The 16,009-nt window shown below is 36.3% G+C and overlaps 1 protein-coding gene across 12 annotated transcripts in view; it reads left to right on the top strand.

The window, feature by feature from the left end:
- The window catches only part of LOC119082642 (chromatin modification-related protein eaf-1-like), a 269,989-nt gene that overhangs the window by 142,175 nt on the left and 111,805 nt on the right, over positions 1-16,009 (top strand). The gene's annotated exons all lie outside the window — the stretch shown is intronic.

Genomic DNA, 16,009 nt, shown 5'->3' with positions numbered 1-16,009 from the left:
ATTGCTGTCTGTAACAGATGATTAGCAGTTTTGAAAAAAACTGCAGCACCTGTATTTGCCCAGCTGAAGTACTTGCAAAATTTGGAACCGAAAACTGCATCGAAAACTACAGTCAGAGACTTTAATATTTAGCATGGACCGTCAAAGATCCACGCATACAAATGTGATTTTACGTCTTTAAGAGTGTTATCGCCAAATCTTCAGGTGATTGGGAAACAAGCGGTCTCCGATTGTAATGAGTGATAGCTCGTTGGATTCGTCTTTCAATTCTAGGAAACACGTGTCTTTCACTTTTTCTTAAAAAAAATTGTTTTCTGTGAAAAGCGCTCAAAAGTGAAGACATGCCAGAGGGTACCGAAAACAGTTTTTCGGCAATAACTCAAGAAAAGTTATTTTAAATGGTTGTGATGTTGTACGATTGTCGGCCTTGAAAAGACCTACAGGTAGAGTATACGCACCGCTTGGTGCTAGTTGAACTAGAGTTATGACTAGAAATATAGTGAATGTTCGGAGGGTCCGCCTTCTCTGCAGCTTCGATGTGCAACCGTTTGCTCCCACTTGATCGTATCGGTTTTCCAAACTCCTGTCGCGTAGCAAATATTGGTCCAATTGAAAAACTAATTACTGTTCCGGACTCCTGAGGTCATTTCCTATACGCTAACACTTTATTTGACTAAAATCCTCCGAGAAAAATTTAATAATTTTTCACAAGAATTACTAACACTGGATATGTTGTAACGACCTATATTCGAGTCAAAGTGAAGCGTATACGGTAAGGGAATAGTAGACGATACAAAATTACTCACGTAGAACCGTTCCAGACGCTGTTCTGGCAGTTGGGCCCTCAGACAGAAGGAAAAAATCTACATTTTGGCACCAACTTTTTTTTCAAGACTTCTGTAGGCTTGCAGCCCAAACTGGGTTCATTTATATGTGCAACGATAGTGGGTGAGGCCAGATACAACACCCCATACTCAGCTCCGTGGTACATCGAAGCTGCAGAGAAGGCGGACTCTCCGAACATTCACTATATTTCTAGTCATAACTCTAGTGGATCAACTAGCACCAAGCGGTGCGTATACTCCACCTGTAGGTCTTTTCAAGTCCGACAATCGTACAAAAAAAACTGTTTTCGGTACCCTCTGACATGTCTTCACTTTTGAGCGCTTTTCAAAGAAAACAATTTTTTTTAAAGAAAAAGTGAAAGACACGGCTTTCCTAGAATTGAAAGACGAATCCAACGAGCTATCACTCATTAAAATCGGAGACCGCTTGTTTCCAAAGTTAAAAAAATCACCTGAAGATTTGGCGATATCACTCTTAAACAGTTTTACTACTACCACGCCCGTGTAACTATTTCACATACCTAAACACTGTCAGCACTTTTTTTTGTATGACAAACAGCTGATACAAAAAGCGTCACTTCATTTTAAAGTCGCCTACTGTACTTTTGTAACCACTTCAAAGAGATCGTGTCCTTTTTAAAATCGAGAGATCTGACCCCCCATATAATTGGAAGTCATTTATGAATGGCTCCGAAATAGCAGACAGAACCAGAATACTAATGTGCGGACGAAATTCCCTAATATGTTAACCTTCAAATTTGAGATAATATTGAAATCCGGAGATCCTTCATATTCAACAAGACCCAATTCAATTGATTGGTTTTCATATATATTTTCTTTTAAATTACCAAACCAAACCGCCCGATTTCCACATAAATAAAAAAAAAGGAAAATATGAAGAAAAATCAAATAAATCTTACAAAATCACAAATTGGAAATATAACCCAATATCATCATTCATATTACAAATCCTGTTTTATTTTGTTAACCTTTCGGTAAAGGCAAAATTTGCTACGTATTTTCTTTCTCGTTTCTCGTTTTGCTGTGTCGACTGGTATGTGTACACGCTTACAACAACAACAACAACAAAGATGATGATTTTTCGTCTTTTCTTCGGTTGTACGGAAATTGCACAAAATAATATGAATTATTTAAGCGGTTTCATATAAACATCCAGATGAATTTGATAATAAAAACTATATCTCGGGAACAGAATTCATAAATTTTGTATTCAAATTACTTTGATATCTCTTTTCCCTAAGTTGGAATATAAGAACGAAGTAAAAAAAAAACGAAATCGAAATATGGAAAAATTGTAAACTCCCCAGTTTTGAAAATAACACCCGGTGACGATATGTAGAAAAGTACAACGGGAAACTTTCATAAAGAAACGTGTCTGCTGCTGCTGTGTACACATATAAATATATAAAGAGTCGAGGTACAGTTACTTCAATTTTCCACATAGCTATTTTCCCTGATGTTTAAGATACACAAATATGTTTTCCGAATAAGGTATCGATTTCACATTGAAGCATATTGCATAAAAATATATTTGCGTTGATTTTCAAACATATCGCACGTATATATACGGATACAAAGTCGTCGGTTTTTCATGGGAATGAAAGCGGTACAAGCAGATCCATACATACCGTATAAACGTAGATATGGGAGGCATATAATATTTTCAACTTTTTCAAATATTCCAACTGATGAATATTTGATGGTTGAACTGGGTAATGTATGAGAAGTAGTATAATGTAACATGCCAATGTACTACCATAGAATTGCTACTGAATTTTGTGTGTACCAGAAACACGTTTATTTCTTTTCCTTAATTTTTTTTTTCTCTTCTACTTCTTTGAAAGCTATTTGTGGATTATTTATTTCTGTCTCGCACACCCATCTACATAATATATGCATGTAATATTACATTTTCTTTCCGTATGATCTGTGTGAGAAGTTGAAGTAATGCTTTTCCATAGCATGCCCAATGTGATAAATATAAAATGATTTGATGAATGGAATTCAAAAATGCTGTACGAGAGTTCTGTTTTTTTATTCTCGTTGCCGCTGACTGCTGTATCTAATACTCTTTTTTTTGTTACTATCATCATCGTATATTTTCGACGAAAATGTTGTTATAAATAAATTTTGATGAGAGTTTATTTCAAGAATTTGAGTGATTGAATTGCATATACGTTTATTTCCGAACAAGGAAAGAGGGCAAAGATTCAATTAAACGACAGTGGTAACGGAATTCCATTACCACACTTCTTCGTTGAACTCTTTAATTAACAAATGATTTTCTGCAAGCTTTTATCTTATAGCGTGATTTATAACAGAACCGTTGAATCTATTACATCTTTTGTTTAAAGTAGTCTTTATTCCAAAATCTATTACTTCATTGGTTTGAACATATATTTTGATATATTAGAATAAAGTCAGAGTTCAGGGCTTATGTTTGTCGTCGTACTCTCTAACAGATGATACACACAGATGGAATTCAAAATCGATCACAAAGCTGTACAAAACTTCCACGTTCACCGTTGACTACAGTGAAACGATCCGGTTGGCTCATGTAATTCGTTCGACGATTCTCAACAGAGGCGCCGACTTCTTTTTTCGTATAGTGTTGCCCAAAAAAGTCGCTTTTTTGTATGATCGAAAATTGATGTTTTATTAATTGATGCTTTTGTAAAATTTAATTATCGATAAACAGCCGTGTCCTGGGCACTTTTGAACATTGGGCGAAACTTCTTTATAAGAACCATAAGCTTTGTAAAGAATAAAAGATAATTGCGAGCGTAGCGAGCGATTTTTTTCTTAATTGTGCTGCCAGTGTAAATTCGGATGAAGATAAAGTTCGTTTCAATACGGTCCCTCAAAAACTTTGCTAACGCTCTTGTTTCATAAACATTCACACTTGAATACATATACTCACACACACATTCAAATTTGTCATGTAATGACTCACTTACTTTCCTAATGTTGTAACATACTCTTACAAAACTAGAACCAGCGATAAAAAGATGTTAGTCGAGTTATCGTGTGGAACCGAAGGATTTCTTTTATGTAGAAATTATGTAGAATTCCGAGAAAGTAGTGAAGCTAACGTTGGAATTGTTCTTAAAGTGAAATGCCACGCAGCGAGAATTTTTGACTTACATGCTCGTTTTCTTCTACAGTTTAAATCATTTTTGATGTAAAAATGATATTTATTGTGTCGTCGAGTCATAGTGTTGCTCAGCCTCGACTAATTTGGTCATAGTGTTGCCCGAGCCTCGCGGCAAGACCGTAGTCGGCGCCTCTGATTCTCAAGTCAGCTGAGAGTTTTAAATTGCAAAAACATTGGAAGTCGAAATGAACAACAATAAATTCCCAATTCATGGTGGCGACAATTGACTTACGATTAGTATTTCTGGTCCACCTCATCGTAAACCAATTAACGCCGTGTTATAATTTGCATCCTATCGTCACAGTGGTTTTTAGCAAACCACGGACAATTTTACTCGTGAAGCCCCGCGGAAGTAAAAATTACCGCAAATGTTATCAAGAAATGAATCACATGCGTGTGGTATCCTACGAGCACATACCGACACCTTTTTCAATAATCAGAGATGTTGATCCGTTCGAATCTAAGAGAATTAGTTTCTCTAAAATTTCGGAAAAACTACGTCGACCACATGTTCTGTAAATGACGCGTTGTTTCGCGTGTAACTCGATTGACGCGACAAATTCGTTTCGAAAAGGTTTGTGCTTGTGGGATACTCTGAACAAGGAGAAATGCCTTTCAAATTACTCTACGCGATGTTATCATATACGCTATAGATTCGTTGATATCTGAAAATTGAAAATGAAAGCTACCACGGTGCCACTGAATTATACAAAATGATTTGCATGACTTCGATCCAATAAATTGTAATTGTGAAAGACATGCGACATTCACAAAAATACATAGAAAAAAAGCAATAGCAAAAAAGCAAATACGAAAATAACTCCAATCCTTAAGCCCCTATTCCGTTTGAATAATTATAGTGAGTCAGTTCAGCACCAGCACACCGTCAATTTAAATTTTCACGAAAAAAACCCCCACGTTTAATAATAATCAACTCGACTCTGTTCGCTAATAATTTAAAATTTTAAAGTAATTAATTTCGAAAAGACGACAAAGAATTTAGCACATGTCCCGTGTACACCATCAAACAGTTTAAATTAATTGTTTTTCCATTAACTTCCATAAAACTGCACTAAATTTTACTGTTTTCGTATTTATGTAGAAAATTCTGCTTGTTTTTTTTCGTAAGTTCTCCATGTTTTTAATATAGTCTCGTTATGGGTATGAGTGGAATATGGTTGACTATTACATAAAGTACCATGCATGTAATCAACAGTGGTATATGCACTATAACCGGGTCTATAAAAGGAACAAAAAATAACCGGAGAGAGACTATAGGTATAACCGGAGCTCTATGAAATAAAAACAAATTTTCTGCATTTTATTTATCCTTATTATGTCTATTATAAATATCGCTAGCATTTTCCATGGCTCGCGTGCCGTGCTACAGTTATACCATAACATATTCTCAAACCAGCAACAATGTTTTATTCGCTCAAAATTTGTTTTTTTTTTTTATCTGACTGGCGCATGGTTTTCTTCTTCCGCATTTATACATATACTTTACAGCCCAAGCGTCACACCATCCCCATGCTAAAAAGATATCTTACCAATTTACGATAAATATATAACTAACCCCGTCGACTGTATTTTTTTGCACCCGCCATATCATTTTGTTTGTATTGTATGGAAGAAATAGATATAATTGTGTAGATATTAACGGGCATTATGGCTATGTACACAACCTTCTATTTCCGCCCATAAAAATCTATTTTATAGGTTACATAGTCAATGTGGCGCCAACGACTTTTTTCTGTTTTTGCTAGTTCCATTCGATTCTATTTTTTCGCTTCTATATTCACCCGTCGATGCGAGTTTACCTTTTGATAGGTGAAAAGGTAAAAAATCGAAATGGAAAAATGACGTTGAGAAATCGATGCTCCAGTTCTTTTTGCGAAGAGTTGGAAGCGGATAGAGAGAGAGAGAGAGAGAGAGAGAGAGCGCGAGAGTCATCGTATCACTTTAATGCTTCTGATTTGATCGTTTAAATTATTTGACTGATATTTTCGCGATGATATTCATGTCATTCGGCGTAGAGATAAATTGTATTTTCGTATGATTTCATTATGAAAGTTATTTGATATTTGAATGAAGGGAATCTGTGCGATTTTCTGCTGAACGGAGTACGGAAAGCAGAAAATTCTTGACAAAACTTAATAGTTTTGGACGTGAATGTTTGAAATATTCCGATATGGAACGAAGCTGAACATATTTCAGCGTTATTTCGATGTATTTTCGCCAAGTCATTTCTGCGAATAATGACAAGCGAAATCTTACCTGTCACATACGGCTATTCATCTGTTATCGATAACAACGACAAAAATAATGGCAAGCTTTATGTAATATGGGTCTTTACATAGTAAAATGCATGTTAAAAAAATTGAAGTACAAGATTTGAAATCAACAAATTGAAAATACTTCGATCGATGGAAGTAATAGACCCGATAATATCGATGATCATATGGTTCTGTAACAGTTTTACAGATGCGAACGTGAAATGATGCGACTTGAGTATGAACTCCGGTCAAATTACATGTTTCTATATTGTCATTCGGCTGTCCGATTCTTCACCCAATCTATACGAAATTTGCATGGATGTCGCAAAACACCACATCCCAAAAATGTTTTTGATAAGAAGACAGACTGGAAACATTACTGGAAAGTACGGAACACATCATCATCTCTGAACTCTGTTAATGGGTCTCCTTATTGTCGTATTGTATTTACAAACCAATCACAAACAAACAACGACATTTTACATTCAACCAAAAACTTTATATCTATCTCCCGAGTATCATCTTGAAGCAGAAAGTTCTTCAAGAAGTCTCTCATAAATTTTACAAAACTTTACCAGTGCTATTGGGTTTCGGTTTGTAATGTTCGTTGTGCCATCCATATTCTCTCATCCACGCTATTAATATTATTATTATTATTTTACACACTGTTGGTTAAAATGTATAACGGGGTGGAATGGGCTATCCTATACTTATATTACAAATGGATGGATTCAAAATGAGAATTGGCTGTTATGCATGCTACTGACTGAATGGAAATGATTTCACTCGAAAATATAAGCACATATAGCCATGTTTTATAAATGTTTGCATATACATATCAGAGGCATCTCCTATGCCATGGATTGAAAACGACAGCCTTGCTTTGTTTGTTTGGTATACAAGAAAAAAGAAGGGAAGATGAAAATTGCCTGCCACAAACAAATGGCATAAGATATCAATGAGAGCTTTTCCCTTTTTTTCTGAGGAAAAAAAAAAGATTTTTGTCTTCCTTTCATTTCGTCTAGGAAGAAAATTTTACAACGATTTGATGTTGGAAGTGCATATTTATTCTGTTTTGTCAAGCGTTAGGAAAACATGGATGGAAATGCACATTCAACGGAAACAGAAAAGAAAAACAAATCACATTTCTCGTTAGCGTCAAGCAATATGTGATTGAGTCTTTGAAACGATATATGTCGGAGAAAAACTAATTTCTGTTTCTCTTTCCATCAAAATATAAATTTCCAATCTTCAGCCATAATTGAAACTTTGAAACGAATAACATTTTATGATACGAAATTGACGAAAGACTCATCTCAAATCCATACATACTAATCCAACGACATCGTAAAGTTAAGAATTCGAAGAATTTTATGAACATGCATCCGACTCGGAAAGAATTATTCTGCAAGGGGTGTGGGTTGATGACAGGAAGATTGATTTTAGAACCACTAAAACTACAGACCAAGACCAACTTCATGGATGGTTTAACACCCCGATTCCGGGTTCGTTAATGCTTACATGATAAATTTGATGTTACGAAAAAAAAGCAGGGATTTTAATGTGACATCTTTTAGCAATCATGCTGCCCGAACCCATCTAAAAAGTTATTGCTGAACGAAACCACTGTTTAAATAAGCTATTATTCCCTATAAACGCTTACAACCGCCACGGAATATCGTCTAATAAATAATCAAAGAAAATAAACATTTTTTTCTGAAAGCCATTCAATGTTGAGACAGAAAGAATTTCAAAAGTATCACCCAGTTCAACTCCTTTATAGCTATAATTTTGTGTATATTGTGAACGTTGTGATATAGATAGATAGATAGATATATATATCGCCCCCTATGTATATCGATAAACTGAAGTGGTACAAAGAATTTCTGGAATGTTTTCTATTAGAATATTGATACCATGTGCACTGTGAAATGTACACACACAGAAAAAAAAGGGGTGGTAATCGTCTTGGTCGATAAATTTCTTCGAAAAGAATTTTTTTTTTCTCGCCGGGAAGAAGTTCTTTATTACTTTTTGTCGTCTTTCTCATTTCATTTATTGAGTCTACGAAATTTGTTTGCTTTTCTCGGTCTTCGTCTTGTTCGCTTTATTCTTCTTGTATTTAATAAAATATTTAATCCGCACGCGAATTAGGTAAGCTTTTCCGATTTAGTTCATCAAGCATTTTCGGCTTTAAATTTCATAAAATAAAATTTGAGAAAATTGTAACCATCCATCGGTTCGGTAGCACCTTGAACATAAAAATAAATCAAGTAGGAAAAGGGAAAACATCCCAATTAATTCTAACCAACCGCAAAATTACTTCCTTAAATCACAAAAGGGTAGGAAATAGGTCGACTCTTCCCTGTTCTGGTTTTTTTTTTTACTTTCGCTTCTCTTCTCTTCGTTCTAAAAAAGACATCAATTTGAGTGTTAAAAATTTATCAGTTCAATCCACAGGTAATAAAACCAAATAAACTTTCAACGAATAATATAAACATAACCGAAATGGACGGCCAAGTGGATGTGTACACAGAAAAGCTATAGGCGCACCCTAACCAACATAAATATAAAACGCATAATTCTAAATTAAAAATGATGAGCTTCATTACACCATAAATTTTCTCGGTCTTTTTGTGTCCTTCGTTTTTTTTTTTGTTTCTGATGGGGAATGCAAAACGTATTTTCGTTGGAATATAAGAAGGAAATGTTGTGCGCTGATGTTTAATATGGAAATATATTTTTCTGCTATTATGTTCAAGATACTCGAACAGGAGGACGGAGAAGAGTATCATGAAATGGTATAGTTCATTGCATTCTCTAATAAAAAATGCTTCTAAAATTACTTTATAATTTTTAAAATGGTCGGGAGAAAAAAAAATAATTTTAAACTAAACTATTAATGTGAAACCATTTACATAATTTTCCACTTTGAAACATCTCGTGCCAGAATTTATGTGCAAATTAAATAAAAAATATTTCTATTTTATGTTGAATAAACCGTCGTATTTTTTCTACTACTTCTTCCACTTCTTCTTGGTCTTATTCTCCACCAGTTGGAGGATAATATCAGTTTATAAATGTAATAACATTGCTAGCACACAAAAAAAACTACAAACTGCACACGCTTGAAGAAAACGATTTTTGTCAGACATATAGCTTTTAAAGTGCATCGAATGTTAAATAACATTCTGCAACTCTCCACTAAACGAACGAAGAGATTCGAATCAGCTTTTCCAATGATCAAAGAATACAGACATCGTCATTTCCCGTTTTTGTGACAAAGGCATTAGCCATTTTATCCGATTCCAAACGATATTACGTCTGACAATCGCAAGGAAATTGCATTAATGGTTTTGCAATAAGAAAGGAAATTTGAATCACGAAAACATACATGTCGAACCGTTCGCAATATTTTATTGTTCTTATTGTTCTACCACGTTGAAATGTTACGTATCAGTGGGCTATATAGTTCAGTTAATGGTATTTGAAAGGATTTTCCGGTCGCGGTGTGACGCAGTTATCCTGCTGGGCGGACTTAATGGAAAAGTGCGTCATTATTTGTTTCGAATATCACAATCAGGGATTGTTATGCGAACTTCAACTCTGAGAGCTTCCCTAACATTCTAAGAAAGTCCGAGGGATTCTTTTGAAAAACAGCCTACCGAAATCGGGCGTGTTTTCCAGTAGAACTTTTTATAGGTACCTAGAAAGGACTTCAACCATAGAAGCGAAAACCACTCTCAAAAAAATTCTTCGAAGCTTTTATGGCTGGTGAAAGGTGATCGAAAGCCGAAAATTTGCACTTTTCTTACCAACATTTCTCCAGGTACAAGAGCCGTACAGGGTCGTGTGGGGTGTCATTAGAAAGGTAATCACATGTACTATTGAGCCGAATAGAGACTAATTGGTTTTAAAATTAATCCGCACTGAAATATGTGCAGTTGAAGTTTTCAACAGAAAACTTGCACTTTTCTTACCAATATTTCTCTAGTTACACGAGCCGTACATGGTGGTGTGGGGTATCATTTGAAAGGTAATTTTATGTGCTTTTGGGCCAAATAGGGTCTTATGGGGTTTGGATGCATATGCGATGAAATATGGGCACTTAAACATTTCAACTTCTCATATTTCATCGTAGTTGCATCCAAACCACATAAGACCCTATTTGGCCCAAAAGCACATAAAATTACCTTTCAAATGATACCCCACACCACCATGTACGGCTCGTGTAACTGGAGAAATATTGGTAAGAACAGTGTAAGTCTTCGGTTGAAAACTTCAACTGCACATATTTCAGTGTCGATGAATTTTAAAACCAATGAGTCTCTATTCGGCTCAATAGTACATGTGATTACCTTTCAAATGATACCCCACACGACCATGTACGGCTCGTGTACCCGGAGAAATTTTGGTAAGAACAGTTTTCGGTTTTTGATCACCTTTCACCAGTCACAAAAGCTTCGAAGAATTTTTTTGAAAGTGGTTTTGGGTTCTAGGGTCGAAGTCCTTTCTAGGCACATAGACAAAAGTCCACTGGAAAATGCGTCCGATTTCGGTAGGCTGTTTTTCAAAAGAATTCCTCCCCTAAAATTCTTAAATTTAATTTAATTAAAAACCCTTAAAAATTCCTAAAAAATGTCTAAAATATTCCAAAAATTCTTAAAAATTCCCGAAAAATTCCGAATAAGAAGCCTTGATCTTAATAGGCGTGTGAACCGGCGATTGAATCAATAAAGTTGATACTTAGGGTGGTCTAAATTCGAATCTAACCTGTACAGGGCTGTAACAAAAATCTGGAAATTGCGTACAAATTAATTAATAAATTTTTCTTCTCTTTCCAGGTAAGGAACCAGTCCATGTTTCTAAAATAATTGCGTAAGTGAATTGTATTTCCATGAAATGAATTTAAATATCAATTTATCAATATAATGGATAACGAACTTATCCACGTCGAACGTCTCTGCTGTCTGCTACCCTTGTCTTTCAATTGATTAACCACATTTGTTGTTCTGCTCAATATTCAATCAAAATGAGTTAAGAAAGAATAGACACGGAAAAAAAAGACTTCAACTTCATACATTATGCATACAAACAACGCCATACCTTCATGTCTATCTTCGCATAATATATAAAAAATGTATTCAAACAAAATCAGCCGAAAATATCGTCTTACTTTTGAATATTTCCACAGCCGACAAACCGAAAATAACTTCGGAACACCCATCCATATTTATCAAAAAAAGAAGAAGAAAGAATCCGAAGAGAGAATCCACCACATGAAAAATGAAAAAATCATTTGCAATCATTCATTTTCATCTATGGTTTTATGCTTCGGTCGATTCACTGCTCGTCATATACATTGTTTAGATACAATTTCCATGTGCTAACATACACATCATGCCTGTTCTGTGAAAACATTTTTCTCTCTTCCTTTTTTTCGTGTGTGGATTTAAAAGATTTCTGCTGCTTCTTTTCCCAATATTTTCGATATTTATACCGACAACACACACACAAATTGTGGGTACATTTAATAACACTTAGCAACAGTGATCCAGCAAAAAAAAAAAACGAACGACACGAAAAAGAAGCGGAATGTGTTTGGAAAATCGAAATGAAAATGTATAACGAGGTGTTTTTCTACACTGATCTTGAACTCAAATACTTTAAATAATCGTAAAGGGAAACACACATATAATGTAAAAGCTAAGACGCTGGGGAGTCACAGTTATGGTTGGTTTACACCGAACAGTCGCTTTTTTTGTGTACATATTAAAAGAAGTTCTTACTTACACATCTTATACTCCCGTCTATTGAATTCATTCAGAAAACATTATACCGAAGCGTCAACGTAAAGTGAATGTAAGGTTTCGGTTCGTTAGCACAACAAAATACAAAATAAAAAGTAAAACCGTGAGGAATACGCACCAGGTGTATTAAAACGTATACCAAGAATGTGTATTGAAGAAGACGTTAAATAAAACTAATTCTGAATAGCAAGTCAGGTTTTGAAAACAAAAATCGAGTGTAAGTGAATCAAGAAATATATGAAGCTTTTGAGTCAACATTCAAGTTGAATGTGATGTAGAAAATCCATCCACCGAATCTTAACCGGAATCAGACGTTTGAAATTTTTGTTTGTAGATATGTTTGACTTTGTCATTGTGTGCATAGTTTTTACGTGAATGGCCTGTGTAGCCGTAAGTATTTTCAAATGATTCATTGAAACAATCTAGTACTTCATTATGTTTAACAAAACCTTAGTTATTGATTACCAAAGTCTTACCAAAGCCGGAGTTCATTGTGTTGTTTTGATATGTCAGTGTCGACTACAGATAGCTATGGCTTCCCAATTCTCACAGACAGTTCAAGTTCATTTTTGTAGGAATTCATTTTTGTAGGAATTCATTTTCCGAAATTCGACATAGCAACGCAACTACACGAATTTTTCATCAACAATAAAAGTAAACCGTACGCCCTAATAATACCAAAGCCATCGACCATTTAAATCGATTATATGCAGCTTATTTTCCATTTCCAATTTAAATAACATTCAATCTTTGAAAACCACGTTGTCTGTTCGATACACATTCGATATTATTACACATATATCATGTGTTCGGTTCATATTATGATTGTACGGTATAACTTTGAATTCAACTCGAGAACCGATATTATTACATAATTGCATTGAAAATGAAAATTTTGTAATCCGATTAAAAGTTAGACGATTCCATAGGTATCAAATATACGCATGTCACCGAAGCCTTAGAAAATACGAGCTAAGAGAATTATTAATTTCATGTAGACTCTGACGTTGCTGAGGGTATTAAATGAATTCTTTTTGTTTGTATTTTGCTGTACAAGCGCGTAGACAAGAATCCAATTTGGTACGAAGAATGGTTGGAATTTTCTTCGGTGTTGTGTTGCTGGTCGGATGGTTGGAATTGGACACTTGAGACAGATGTTGTGGTCTCAAGTCCTTGTGTTGCTCACTTTCCTCGACCAAAATGAATCAAAACAACTTTTCGTGTTTGCTGTGTTTATTGTTTGCCTTGCATTCGACTCGCCTGAGTCATCTTCATGGCTATAAATAGGAACAATAAACTGTACACTGCGGTCGTTATAAACTTTGCTTACATTCTAACTTACGCTATCAATAAATTTTGATCACAGTCATCAAATTCAAACTTTTGTTGATTTTTCGGTTTGTTTTTGTTTTTATGTTATCACAGATTGCTGAATGACTTGCGTGAACGTAAAAATTGAAACGTCAAATTACACTAAACATATGTTCGCCCGATTCGGTGGTTCGTTCACTTAGTGCGGTGTCTTCGGAGGCTGTCTGATTTGGCGCCGAAGGTTTGACTTTTTTGTCTCTCATTTTGTGTTTGATGAGATTGTAGAAAACAGGGGAGACATGCTTGGCGTCCTTCTTGAAGTTCACTGTGTGACCTTCGTTCAGTATGATGTGGTTCGCCTCATGAATTTTCAGTAGGCCACGAGTTCTGACTTTTTTGAGGATTTTTGCGTTGCTGAAGTCAAATTCGTGTTTTGTGTTCACTACGTGTGCTACCAGGGCCGTCTTAGTTGGTTTCTTTGCTTTGTTTTCAACGTCCTTGGCGTGTTGTGAGCACCGTTCACAGAGCCGGCGCGATGTCTCACCTATGTATGATTTCCCGCATATTTTACACCGGATAGAATAGACCACATTGGAGTTTTGACCGATTTCCAATTTGTCCTTCATGTTCGAGAAGACTTGTGAAACTTTGTTTGTTGGACGGAACGAAACCTTCAGATCCGGTGCATGTCGTTTCAGTTGGCTTTTTAGTACATCGGACAGACCATCAATGTATGTGACACCTGCAAAGCCAAGAGCACTTTTGGGGTATTTTGGCTTTGGTGTGTAGGTCATTTCTTTCAGGCTCACGTCATTGGGTGCAATCATTGTCGAGCTCGCCGCTGGTCCACTTTTCCTTACAATTTTTGTGGCATCAAGGAACGGATAGCTGTCTTTTTTGTCGTGCACACGCGAACTCGAGTACTTGTACTGTCGTTGTACTTCATTTACCAGTTTGTCAATCACGTCAGTCGGAAAGCTGTTTTTTTCCAGAATTCCTTTGGCAACTTTTAGGTTAGCATTGTGGAAGGACCGGTGACTGACCGAGAACACTCTTCGTAGGAAACCTTTAGCTACGTTCCTTACCATTTGTTTCGGATGCTTCGAGTGGAAATTTAGAATCCGGTTGGACGCAATGGCCTTATGATACCAGTTCGTTTTCAGGGTCGGTGCTTGGTTGTAGACCGTGAGATCCAGAAAATTAATGGATTTTGTGTGTTCGTCCTCCAACTCAACGGTGAACTGGACGTCTTCATTGTAGGAGTTCAATTGGTTTTTGAGGATTTCAACTTTGTCTCTTGGGACCGATGTGAGGTGGTCGTCGACGTAGGTGGACCAGAAATCCGGGCTGAGTTTGAGATCTGTCAGTGCTCTGTCTACAAACTCTTCGATTACTCTTTCGACCAGTATGGGTGCGAGCGACGACCCCATGAACATGCCCTTGTTTTGCCGGTAGAGTTTTCCGTTATATACGAAATGGTTCGCGTGGTTGAGGCACATCCAACAATTGCATGAACTTTTCTTTGGGAATCGGTGTATGCTCTTCGATGAGCTTGAAGTCACGTTCTATTAGCTCCAAAGCAAGTTTCGTTGGAATGTTTCCGAAGCAATTAACTACATCGAAAGAAACCAGAATATTGCCTTCCGTGATTTTGATGTTCTTCATTAGCTTGACAAACTGTTGTGAGTTTTTCACCGAATATTTCGGTTTGAAGGATTTGCGCAGGATGGTGGCCAAAAACCTCGATAATTTGTACGCTGCCGAGTTGATGGTGGAGACGATTAAACGTATGGGATTTCCTGGTTTGTGATATTTAATTTGAGCGAATAATCTTGGTTGGATTGCGTTGAAAGACTTCAGGCTCGTTTTAAGCTTCGCTTGCATGATGTTTGCTTTGTACAAGTTATCCAGACAACGGTTAACCAAATTGGTGACTTTTTTGGTTGGATCAACTTCCAATGGAGTAAACGAATCCAAATCGCTCAGTAGTTCAGTAATCTTCCGATGGTAATCCTCTTTGTTGGAGATGATGGTGACGTTACCTTTGTCACTGTTTGATATCATTACGCCAGGATTTTGTTGTAGGAACTCTCGGGTCTTGCGAATTGCTTTTTGAAGGAATTTGTCAATGCGGTTGAGCCTTTTGTTTTGCTTGGAAAATTTGGCCAGCGAATATAAAGCATCACCCCTCGCTGCACGTTGAGCATTCAGTGGAACTTCTCTCTTGATGGCCAGTTCGATATCTGAGGCTAGATCAATGATAGGATCCTCTTCCGGTGTGATTGAAAATTTCTGGCCCAAACTCAACACTAGCTTCATCTCCTCTGGAATTGTGTGGCTCGTCAGATTTTTGATGAAACTTTCATCGAATCGAATGTTTTTGGTGTGTTCTTGGGTTTGCTGTAGCTTCACGAATTTCTCGTACACCATTTTGTTGGACCTTTTCAACTCAATTTCGTACGAGTCTTTGGACAGGCTTAGCGTTTCTTCGGTGGTACTTTGACTCAACGTAGCTAAAGGTTTCCTACGAAGAGTGTTCTCGGTCAGTCACCGGTCCTTCCACAATGCTAACCTAAAAGTTGCCAAAGGAAT

Source organism: Bradysia coprophila, unplaced genomic scaffold (genome assembly GCF_014529535.1).
Source record: "Bradysia coprophila strain Holo2 unplaced genomic scaffold, BU_Bcop_v1 contig_476, whole genome shotgun sequence".
Classification (NCBI taxonomy): domain Eukaryota; kingdom Metazoa; phylum Arthropoda; class Insecta; order Diptera; family Sciaridae; genus Bradysia; species Bradysia coprophila.
The sequence above is the reverse complement of the archived record's forward strand: the minus strand, read 5'-3'. Positions and strand labels throughout refer to the sequence as shown.